Source organism: Martes martes (assembly GCF_963455335.1).
Source record: "Martes martes genome assembly, chromosome: 11".
Lineage (NCBI taxonomy): Eukaryota > Metazoa > Chordata > Mammalia > Carnivora > Mustelidae > Martes > Martes martes.
This window is the reverse complement of record NC_137899.1, coordinates 70,817,205-70,830,090: the sequence shown is the minus strand read 5'-3', so window position 1 is coordinate 70,830,090 and position 12,886 is coordinate 70,817,205. Positions and strand designations below refer to the sequence as shown.

At 35.6% G+C, this 12,886-nt stretch overlaps 1 protein-coding gene across 3 annotated transcripts in view; it reads left to right on the top strand.

Annotated features, from left to right (window-relative positions):
- IMMP2L (inner mitochondrial membrane peptidase subunit 2) overlaps window positions 1–12,886 on the top strand; it is an 860,098-nt gene that overhangs the window by 130,369 nt on the left and 716,843 nt on the right. The gene's annotated exons all lie outside the window — the stretch shown is intronic.

Sequence of the window (12,886 nt, the reverse complement as noted above, 5' to 3'; positions counted from 1 at the left end):
CTTTTATAGAATGATCTAGGGTGTTGTTTATTCTGGAGCTAGTTTACTCTCACTACTAAGGCATGAACTTTCTGGAGTCTACAGAATGCCCTGATTATTCAACAAGGTCTCTACATTTAGGAAATTGTTCACTTGACAGCTTCTCTGAAATTGATTTTTCCTTTCTAGTTGTTCTTCAGTTGACCTCTTGAAGTTTCACCCTGAGAAGCACAGCTTGGTATTTAAAGCTGTAAGGGGATTCCTATGCCAGTTACTACAGCTTTTTTCTCTGCACAGCTCCCTTTCACTAGCACTGTGTCCCACAAATTCTGGCCATCTCAGCCTCCTCGAACAGTAGTTTCAGTATCTTTCCTTATTCAGTCTGTGAGGCTCTTTTTGGGGTTCCCTTTCCTCTATCACAATCTGGACTTTGCTTCCAGTGTAAAATATGGGCAGTTTTGGAGAGCACCTGCTTTGTTTCCCTTCTTCTAATGATCACAGACCTGTCTTGCCCTTTTCCCAATATCTGAAATAGCTTCATATAATTTGCTTACTTTTCTAGTTGCACACATGATTGGGAGGGCAGTACTACAGCAATCTAGCATAGTTGTTTTTTTTTTCTTCTTATATTTATTGTAGTGAATATAGTTTGTTTAAACCTTAATATCAAAGCTGGTTACTGTTAGAAGCAAGCTTTTTGTTACTGTATATTTTTATTTTCAGGAATTTCAAAGAATTCTTTTATATGGAGATCAGAACATTATTTAACTGTGTATGGTGTATCATGTATGTATTTAATGGTGTATCAGAGTTACACCAACATCTTAAAAAAAATTAGAATTTTTTCAAAGAGGTTAAGATACCTTTTAGGTCATTTCTTTTTTTGTTGTTTGTTTTTTTTGTTATTGTTGTTTGTTTTCATTTTGTGGTTTTTTTTTTTTTTTTTTCTGGTGAGAGGTGCAAGTTGGTGATTTCATTCATTACATTCACAACACCTATAAGTTCTTTTAAAAGGACTGGGACTCAAAATGAGCACATGCTGTTGTAATGGTTCTTACCATAGTATGTATTGAATTATGAGAAGTACTCGTGGCTGTATGTTACCCAGGAGGACTATTTAATATACTTGGTTGTAGAGATCTGCAAGTTTTTAGCTATGTTCTATTATCCATATTGAATCATAAATTTATTATTGAGGTATTGCTTTCTAGGCAGTCATGTTATGCTGTAGGAGAATTAAGGATAAGAATTAATTTTCTGTTATGGAATGTTTTCTCCAACTATAAATGAATGCATTAAACATAAACATTACTAACTCCTAGAACTAACACTAAAAAAGTTGTTTAATTATTAGTTTGGAGCATAAATTAATCATAAAGTTTCCTAATAAAGGTACTAGAGAAACATTTAGGGAAAAATATTTCTACATTAATGCAATTTAACTGACAGAAGCTTGTCAGCACTTAGAAACATTTATTCTCAGTTATAAATGGTACATTTTTCAGCACCATTTTTATTCTAGCTTTCTATCGATATATCATTTAGACAGAAAGTGCTGATGTGGGTTTTTCAGTCGTAGCCTGCAAATGTATTGAAGGTGAGTGTGGTTTTAGTTAAATAGCCTGTTTCCTACATAGTCTGGGTATTGGATTTTATTAGACTGTTCAAAAGACTTTGTTGTCAAATATATAGGCTTGCTGATCATTTATATGAAGTACCTTAGTTTTAAAAAAATTAACTACATATGGGTGGTTCATTTATCAGCTCTCTTATCTAGAGCTATTTCCAAAGTTGGAAGTGTATTATTGAAAGACATGAGAAGTTATTGTCATCAGGTCTTCCATTTATATTGGTTTACTGCCATGTGAAATTTATAACTAAACTTTCATATGAAGAAGATAAAATACACTGTCATCTCATTTTGTCCCATTGTACTTTTTGGTTATAGGAACAATGATATGCCTTCAGTTTGATGACATGGTGAACTAGAAAAATCTATGTTACTCGGTATATGTCACTCAGTGTATATGTTTGTGCGTATGTTTATATATGACCCTTGCAGAATAAAGTTGTATTTATATATACCATGATGATATTTTTGTAGGTTTATGAACACACAGATTCAGTAGGTTAGATCATGGATATTCTTTGTATTTGTTTATAGTAGTTAAGTCCCTCAACAAAAATGTTCCAGTTACTGACCAAACTGACTTATAATGAGCATATATTAATGACTGGTTTTATTGGCTAGTAGAAAGAAGTATTGCAAACTGGTCACTTATTAGACCATCTTAAATATGCTACTTACAGTAAATTTTCCATGTTTATACACATAAGATATTGTCTTGGTTTTATTGTATATAAGTAAATGCTATTACTTACATTTTAAGGTAGAATTAGTTATTTTTTTTTAAAGATTTTATTTATTCACTTGACAGAGAGAGATCACAAGTAGGCAGAGAGGCAGGCAGAGAGAGAGAGAGGGAAACAGGCTCCCTCCTGAGCAGAGAGCCCGATGCGGGACTCGATCCCAGGACCCCGAGATCATGACCTGAGCCGAAGGCAGTGGCTTAACCCACTGAGCCACCCAGGCGCCCCTAGAATTAGTTATTTTTATGAGTATAAATTAATACATTCTTGGTATATTACTTCTCTGATTTTGGGTTGCTTACTTCCTTGTGCCTCACTTATCTCATCTCTGAGATGGGGATGAAATAGTTCCTATTTCATGGGATTATGGTGAAAATTAAATGAGTTAATGTATGTAAAGCTTTTAGAACAATTCTTGATTCCTAACAAATTCAGTGAGTATTTGTTATTATCATTATTATCACTTCAGATAATTCAAGAATCTACCAACAATCTTTTTTTGCTCTTTTCCTTTGTATATATTTATTAATGTATAATTTACATCTCCTAAAGTCAGCCGTGCTAAGTGTAGAAATCAGTGATGCATAGTGAATTTACAGAGTTGTATAGCCATCACCACAATCCAATTTTAGAGATTTTCCCACCATTTTTAAGAAATATTTTATTTATGAGAGAGAAAGAAAGAGAGAGGGAGTGTGCCAGTGGGGGCAGGGGTAGAGGCAGAGGGAGAGAGAGTGGGAGAGAAGCAGACACAAGCCTGATGTGGGGCTTGATCTCATGATCCTGAGATCATGACCTGAGCTGAAACCAAGAGTCAGATGGTTAACTGACTGAGCCACCCAGGTACCCCAGTATTTCCACCATTCTAAAAGTATTCTTATGCCTATTTGTAGTTATTCCTCTTACCTACCCCCAGCCCCAGGCCACCAGTAATTTATTTTCTGTTGTTAAAGGTTTGTCCTTTCTGGGCATTTATTTGCATAGAATCATAAAACAAATGCACTTTTGTGTTTGGTCCCTTTCATGTTGTAGAAGTGTCAGTGTTTTATTCCTTTTTATAGCTGAATCGTATTCCGTTTATGTATGTACTCCGCTTTTTAAAGTCTATTTGCCATTTGATGGACCTTAGGGTTGTTTGCAGTTTTTAGGTATTATGAATAATGCTGCTACGAATACTCATGTTTATAAGACTTTCTATAGAGTGTATTTTTGTTTCCCTTGAGTAGATTCCTAGATGTAGAATTGCTGGATTGTGTGGTAAATTTATGTTAATTTTTCAAGAAACTACCAAACTGTTTTCTAAAGCAGCTGTGTGTAACAGTTCACATTCTCATCAGCAATGTGTGATGGCTCTAGTTTCTCTATACCCTCGCCAATGTTTGATATTTTCTGTGTTTTGATTATAGCTATTCTAGTGTGCATAAAATAGTATGTTGTTGTGGTTTGAATTTGCATTTCCCTAACTTCTCTAAAGCACATTTTCATGTTTCTTACCCCTGGTTTATGCCTCCTTTGGGAGCACTGTGCATCTCATAATGCATCAATATATGGGCTCAAAGACCCAGTCCCTTGCCTCAACTGGAACAATTCTGAAAGGCTATTCCCAACTTGAGGTTTTTGTGTCATTGGCTAAATCCTCTGTTACGACCGCATTGCAGTCTAGTTTCCTTCTGCCTGTCCTGCTTCCTTCATTTCTTTCCAGATGTTGTTCCTGAGAGCACACCCCCAAATGCATGCAAATCTCAGTCTTAGAGTCTGTTTCCCAGGGAATCCAACAACAGCAGAAAAAGAGTTGACAGGAGTGACTAAATTAGAGATGGCCTCTAGTCTGAAATTAATATTTGAGCAGAGCCCCATATAAAAGGAGGAAGTGAGCCAACCAGATATTCAGGGTAAGAATTTTCCTGACAGAGGAGTGAGTGCAAAGATCCTGGGCAGAGCCATGTTTGACAGCAAGGAGCCCCATGTGGACAGACCAAAGGTTGTAACCAGGGGCCAGATCATGCAGGGCTTTGACAGCCATACCCTCCATGGACCTTGAAGTGTTTTTGGCAGCAGGATTCCATGGTCATTCTACATGCTCTGTGGAAATTGAATATAAGGGACTGAGAACAGAATTAGAGATCCAGTCTGGAGGTTGCAGCCATAGTCCATGTGAGAAATGGTTGTTGTTGAGTCAGAGTGGTAGCATTGGAATGGGTTAGAAATGGCAAGATTCTGGATATATGTTGAGGATGGAAGTTTTTGATGGTTGGGATATGGAATGTGATAGAAACAGAGAAATGAACAATGGTTCTAAAGCTTTTGTCCTGGGCAATTGGATGAGTGGAAATGTCTGTGCTGAGAAGGGAAAGGTGTAGGAGCAGGTGGGGTTAGGTGGAAATCAAATTTCCAGTTTTAGACGTGTGAAATTTGCATTACCATTAGAAATTCAAGAGTAGATGTGGCCTGAAAAGTTGAAATGCAAATCTGGGTCAGGACTGAAGATAGAATTTTTGAGTTGTCATGACATAGATTTAAAGCTGTGGATCTGAGCGAGATCCCTTAGGCAAGGGCTGGCATACCTTTTCTGTAAAAAGTCAGGCAGTACACTACACAGTACACAACTATTCAACTCTGCCCCTGTATTGTGAAATATGATAACAATAATTACATGGGTATGGTTATATCCTAATAAGTCTTTATGTATAAAAAGTAGGTCATAGGCTGGACTTGGCCTGCAGGAAGTAGTTTGCTGACCTCTGAGCTAGACAGTGAGTAGAGAAAGAAGAGATTTTAGGCCTGAACCCTTAGCCCCAGTAGTCTAACTTAGAACCAGGAAGATGAGAAGGAAGAACCAGTGATATCAGAGGGAAACTCAGAAAATGTGTTCATGTTATAATTTATGTTTATCCTCTTCTCACTTATATTTGTAACTGGACAAAAATTTATATATAAATTTTTATATAGATTTATATATAAATCTAAATATGTAATATTCTGACTGCCTTTGGTCTTAGACATACTATATCTCTGATAATTATTCTTCATTAGCCAATTTCTAGAATTTATGGATAGTATCATGTAAAATGCTCAGAACTCTTCAGATATTTTGTGCATGGAGTTCTATTCAAAATTTTTAGTACACTGTTCTAAATACTTTTTTGTTTGTTTGTTTGTTTGTATAATCCAATGTGTGGGGATATTTGTTAAGTTGATGTAGTTGAAGTTTTTTTTCTCCTGAATTTTCAGGTGGTCACTGTGTTGGGAGCACCTACATTCTCAGGAATCATCATAACTCAAAGCAGAGTTCAGGGGCAACAGATAAATCTTAAACTGAGTATTTCCATTTCTCAAGACCTTTGAAATCTTAGTTGAAGAATGTAGTTGCACACCATCTATGAAGTAACTAAAAAATGAGCTGTGTAAGCACACATGAACTCACTAACCCAGATGGATAGAAGGGATTTCCTGGACTTTTGGGATCTTCACTCAGAAAAACGACTGATTAGACATTAGCAGAAATCCTGGTTATACTTGTATTTAATTTGTAGAATTGTATTTATAGCAAGCAATTCCTGGTGTGATTTTTATTTTTCTGATATTGTTATAAGAAACGGATTCCAGGTGAAGTAGGAATTAAGGAACTACTTAAGATACACTTTTTCAGTAGCTTTTTGGAGTTCAGACACCAGAAGTGATTCTATATTGCCAACTGACAGACATTATGTATAAAGAACTCACATTATTGTAGGTCACTGAATTAATTTAAGAAATACTGATTGACATCACTCCTTTAGGGAATTGTGGGCTGCTGTTTGATATTATTGTCTTTGTCGGATATGAAAGTTTAAAATGAATTTTAGTTTTAGTGTGTAGGGACTTTAAGAATGAAGTGATGTCCTTTCCAAATTAAAAAAAATTTTTTTTCAAATGGACAAGAAGTGGAGTATATAGACTTTGTTTCTACCTCTTTTCTCTAAGATAGTTAAGTGCTTGAGCGTTCCACAGACTGTTGTATGTAGTCAATCATTCTTAAATGGAAAGAGAGGGTTCTAGGAAGCATTGAAAACACTTTATAGTTTTGCTCAAAAAGTAATTTTTTTATTTGGGGGAGAGGGTGGTCATAATTGGTGTCCCTTATGTGCCTATTATAGTTTGAATGCTTTTGTATTCTGTCAAATATAATGTGTTCTGGATGAGATCATCAAGAAAGAACATTTCTCATTGTCATTACAGTAGTAGTTGGTCAAACCTTTTTTGCTAAAAGGCTCTCAGTAATTCCTAGCACTCCTGTTGTTTAAGCTCTTTTTGGTAACCAGTTTTAATTGTATTACACTGAGCCTCATTCCATGGTATACTAATTACCTTCTCAGATGAATTTATGTTCTTTGTACTCAAAATATTTTAGAAAATAGATTGACTAGTATGAATTTTTTTTTTAAAGATTTTATTTATTTGACAGACAGATCACAAGTAGGGAGAGAGGCAGGCGGAGAGAGAAGGGAGGAAGCAGGCTCCCTGCTGAGCAGAGAGCCCGATGCGGGGCTCCATCCCAGAACGCCAGGATCATGACCTGAGCTGAAGGCAGCGGCTTTAACCCACTGAGCCACCCAGGCGCCCCTGACTAGTATGAATTTATGTGGCCATCTATTTTCTAACCAAGTAGATAAAGTTCTGTGAGCTAGAGCAGGGTTAAATATGATGGAAAGGTCATGCCTTCACAGTAAAACTCCTTGTATGCGATACTGTCATTTGCTCTTAGTTAATTACTAAAGATGTGTGGTATGGCCCTTACAATAATATGTCAGTTAAAAAAAAAACCATAAGTCATCCAAAGACTTCAAAATAGCATGGCCAGTTTAGCCCCAATATTACATTTAGGTATGATAGCAATTCCACATTGAGAATTCAAGCTGCTTTTTATTTTTTTATTTTTTTTAAAGATTTTATTTATTTATTTGACAGACAGAGATCACAAGTAGGCAGAGAGGCAGGCAGAGAGAGGGGGGGAAGCAGGCTCCCCGCTGAGCAGAGAGCCCAATGGGAGGCTCCATCCCAGGACCCTGGGATCATGACCTGAGCCGAAGGCAGAGGCTTTAACCCACTGAGCCACCCAGGCACCCCTCAAGCTGCTTTTTAAATCAAAGGATCCTAACTTTTACAGTATTACGTGGGAAAGGATCCTTGCGTCTACGCTTCCGGGATTCTCTGCAGGATTCCTAACCATTTTAGGAATATAGAGTTTTGGGTTTTGGGTTTGGCTTTCAAGCTGTGTGTGATTTTGGAATAGTTACTTTTTGTTCTCTGTTTCTTCATGTGTAAAAACAAAGCTTTTAAACTTGATTATTTTACTGACCATTTTAAAATAGCACTTTTATTTTGAATAATTACTGTTTGCCATGTGATATACTAAATATCCTAGGAAGGACAAAATAAAAGATAAACCCTCTGACTTTGAGAATTTTAACATATAATTGCTATGAAAACAGCTGATCATAATTTAAAACAACATTAAGATAAACTGGCAGAATGAACATATTATATATAATAAGGAAGAAAGTAGTATGGATTTGAAGGACCTAAGAGGACTTTTTGGAGGAAATTGTTTTGGAGTTGAGCCGGGTTTGGATAGGAGGTAGATAATTTGCCATGTGAGGTTGGCCATAGAGAAAACAAGTGTAAATAGACACAATTTAACTTTACGTGTGTGTGGAGCTGGTGAGGTATTGTGGATGGAACAGAAAATTCCTATGGGGAAGGTAATAGGAAACAGGTTGGATATATAGAGACTGAGGATCCTGAGTGCTACCTTGAGGAGTTTCAGTCTGATTTTGTGGTAAATGGAAGCTTTTATGTTTCTTCAGAGATAGTCATAAAAGCAGTATCTTAAGGAAGAGAGAGATTCCATTTCATTATTGGATAATGTATAGATAAGAATAAGAGAACTTGATGCCAGACACCAGGAATACCAGATGAGGTGTTTCATAAAAAGGTAGTTTCAGAACAGAAGGCTTTTGCTTTGCTTTGTTTTGAATATACAGGATATTTACAGGGTAAATGTATGAAGGGTTGTTCTCTGATTTTATTAGTATTATTTTTTAAACCATGAATCTATGATATGGGAAACAGTCTCCTAGAGAACATTTTCCCTTGATTTTATTTACTAACCTGGCATTTTAAACTATGTTTAGAAGATTGGAAATTCTAAATGTTAGTTTGATTATGAACTTGTCTACCCAATTCTGTTGCTTAATAACTCTCAAGTTATTCCTTCCACCTGTACTATATGTACTCATATAGTTGGTTTACCAGTAGAATTGCTATGTATGACCATAACTTGCCTGACATTTTTCTTATTCACTCATCATGGATGGTAGAGGGATCTCCTGAACAGTGAGCAGTCGTCCTTTCCCAGTCAGAACCCGTTTTACAGAAGTGCTACTGGAAGTGTAATCAACAGTGTATCTTTGGAAAGGACATGGTTGGGTGATTTCCCCCTTCCTTATTGCTCAAAGAAGTACTTGAAATTCAGAAGGGTATTAGAACTACAGTTTTAATTCTCTCTACTTACCTATATGTACTTTTAATGGTAAAACTCTTTCATGCCACTGGAGAATGTAGTTTTTTTTTTTTTTTTAAAGACCATTTTAGTCTACCTTGTATTGTTGTTAGTTGAGTCTGTCTCCTCTACACTTTGCACAGGTTGGCAGTAGAAAAATTTGTTTAATTAAAATGCTGTTCTTAATATTTGCATATAAACATTCACTAGCAAATTAGAATTATATTTTTATGAATTTCTTTCTTTCTTTCAGACTTCATTTTAACTCATGTTATAACTTGGATTACATTTAGAACAAGCTGAAATTTTAAGACATCTCAAAAAGATACACAGTCTCACCACATGCCATCAAATTCTTAAAAAATAAAAGCAAGTCTGTTCAGTCCAAAGTGACATTACTCTGAAAATTTATGGAAGTATTTTGAAAAACAGAGATGGCAGAAAAAGTGGAAAACACAAACATAAAAGAAAACCGTTCTTTATCAGAATAAATTTGAGAAGGGCTCATCAGTCTAGTCCTTTTTTTCTTCCCTTTTTGGTTTTTTCTTTTTTCTTTCTTTTTTTTTTTTTTTTGGTGTAATTCTAAAATATCCTATGTCCTTTCTGTTGGTGATCATTATGGAAATGTGAGTAGTAAAATTATAAAATAGCCTTTACTACAGAGATAATTTATTTCAGAGTAGAAATGCAATCATGCCTCATGCTGTATGCTTTTCCAAAGACGCAGGCAGGATAAGCTGAGAGCTGCTCTACAGACTGAGTGCTTGAAATCTCACATCACTAATACCTTCCCCTTAAGCCATGCAGCGCACCAGCACGTAAACTTAGCACAAGAAAGGTACAGTAGACGGTATTGTCATTCAGATTACAGATAAAGGTGGTTGATCACTTACAAAAACCCCAAGGAGAACAGGGTAGGAACATTTGAGATGGACTGTGGAGTAGGGAGGAGAAGGTCAGGACAGTTTAGAAGGACCAAAGTGATCAGAACTAGGGAATACCACCAGGGTGGAGATAACGCAGCAGGGAGTCCAAGGCTGGGTTCTGGAAATAGAGGTTATGTCCTTACAGAATTTTGATCTTGGAGAGATTCAGTAGATAATCTTATTAAGAAATAACCCATTTCTGAATTTGACACCAATGACTTATAAAGGTTAAATGACTTGTTTGTTATTTTAGTCATTAATCACTGACAGACCTGAAAGAGCCTAGAAATCTTGAAATCTTGGACCCATGCTTAACCGGTATTGTACGGACTGCTTTCTGTTAGCTCAATGATAGGGATAAGTGATACCTGAGATGAAGTTTTTACTTCTAAGGCTCTAATGGTTTAGTGGGGAGACTTGTGGGTAAGTCAGAAAGTGAAATACAAGGTTGTAAGTGTTGGGATCAGACATGTTCTGGTGGCTTGGAAAGCCGCGGGAGAGGTCCTTCAAGGAGCTGGACTGCGGGGCTGGGGCCAGGAAATGCTTCTGGGGCAAACTGACATTTCATCACAGCTCGCTCCATGCCGTGTTGGTATACTGGAGGTAGTGCAGGCATTTTCATGGCAGTTTAAGACAGACTTAGGTAACTTTGTCCTCTCCTTTTACTTCTGAATCTTGTTCAATAGCTAGAGAATTGAGTATGCTTTTAAGAGTAGTACGTTACAGACATACTTGGCATGTCTTTATATTGAGCCAAAACATAAAATTTTTCTTTATAATATAGAATATTCTGTTGATTCTTTTCCTTTATAGTGCTGATAGGGTAAGAGTAGGAATGAAGGAGAATCTTCATTCTGTGCTCTGGAAAGAAGCTAAAAACTGGGATATGCTACTACATATTTATACCCTAGATTTAAAAAAACACAAAAAAGAGGTGTCATAAGGTGTGAAAAGACTATTAATAATACATTTAATTTAAAAAGTGTTGATCGTTTAAACTTGGTCTGTTAGAACAATTTTGTCTGAAAAGAACATGACTAGCTCTCCACGGATCCTATATGCAAAATGCATTTTAGATGAGTTAAGAAATAAATGTCCAAAATGGAAACTGTAAAATACTTAGAAGAAAGTATGGGTGAATCATTTGATAGTGGCACGAGGAAAGCTTTCTTTGGTAAAAAAAAAACAAAAAAAACAAAGGAAATTATAATGAAGGAAAGTTTGATAGGTTTGATTATGCAAGATGAAGATGTCTTATTTGTCAAAAAAAAAAAAAAAGCAAATAAGAACCTTGAAAAGTATTTGCAGTATTGAACCTATCACTCATGTATGAAAAACAGCCACAAAAAAGGGAGGGGCGAGAGGTGTGGAGAAAAGCATTGACTTTGAAGGAAAGTGGGCAAAGGTCATTGATAGACAGTTTGGTGGTGGGCATAAAAAGCCTGGAAAATGTTTACATGACTTTACTTAGCATTTTCCACTTCTAGAAATTTTTCCTGAGAAACAGAGACCTGAGCAAAGGGAAGGGTTTGTTTACTCTTGCACTATTATGGCAGTAAATGTTCTAAATGTCCAAAGTGGTCATCTGCTAAATAAACAATGACCTATCCAAATGCTGGGCTGCACAGTTGCAGCCATTCAAAAATCATGTTTTTGAAGACAATGTAAGTATATTGAAAATGCTATTATATGGTCAAATTTTTAAAAATAATTTACAAGGTGCTGTGTGCTATAATTCATTCACTCACTCATTCATGGATTTTATTTATTTGACAGAGAGAGTGAGTGAGAGGGAGAGCATAAGCCAGAGGGGAGAGGGAGAAGGAGAAGCAGACTCCCTGCTGAGCAGGGAGCCCAATGCAATGCAGGGCTTGTTCCCACCTGGGATGTATGTGTGTATGTGTAGACAAAAGACTAGTTGAACATAGACTGTGTAATGTGAATATGTCTTAAATGTGATTTTTCTTAGAATTTAAAATGCTTTTCATGTTTCCTTTGGAGAAAAATTACAATTGCGGACTAGCAATCTATATTGAATTATAATCATACTGTATTTTTACAGATGATTTTTTAACTCTATTTCTCTGTTCTTAGGGCAATATGATACATCAAAATTCAATAATTAGAATTATAGTTAAAGTTTGTTGTATAACACTTGTTTAGGTGAGTGTCCAAGTTGAATCAATATCTAATAGTTTTTGCTTGAGAATGTTGCAGAATAATGTTACTACAGTTGGCTGTGTATTTTTTTTTACCTGACTAGAGAGGAAATTATACTGTTTTCAATTAAATTATTTTAAATATGAGAAAGGCAAAAGCCATGAAGAGTTGAGTAAAGAAACAATTTCATATATAAAAATACCAAAAAGGTATATTGTTTGCCTTATTTACTCACCTTTAGAAATCGTGTAACTGTATTATAATTTTCATTAAAATCTGAATATTTCTTATATTCTCACATTCATTGACAGGTAAAATAATTCCAAAATCACTGTATGAATCAGTATAAAGTAAAACAGTATAAGTAGTAATATGAAGGCAAATAAAATTGGGCTATAATTTTAAAAATCAATTGATTGCTTTCTAATTGAAGGAGAGATCCATTTCAAGTTACTGTTTATGGAAATAGAAAAAAATGGCTGAGGGTAGAATTGCAATGTGAAAGAAAATAGCTCACATCATTTAAAAATAGGTCTTGGTACATTTAGTAGGGGAAAACAATGATTGATAGAGACATTTTCGGAGATTCCTCACTATAGAATTGTCTTATAGTCTATTTTCCAATGAGATTCCTACTTTTTTGATTTGGTAGCTAGTTGAAAGATCTGATGTATAAATTCCTTTGATTTGAAAATATCTCAACCCACTGAGCTTGAATACTATAAGCTGTCATTTAGCACAACCTTTAACAATTCCATCAGACTTTTTTTTACTGTTCTTTCGTGGAGACAGATGGAAACTTTAGAAAATTAGGACCGAAACAAATAAACAAAGGCACTCAGAGAAAAAAAGTAGAATAAGGGGAGTACATCTGAACTCTAATTTACCTTTATTTCTGAAACTTCAGTTA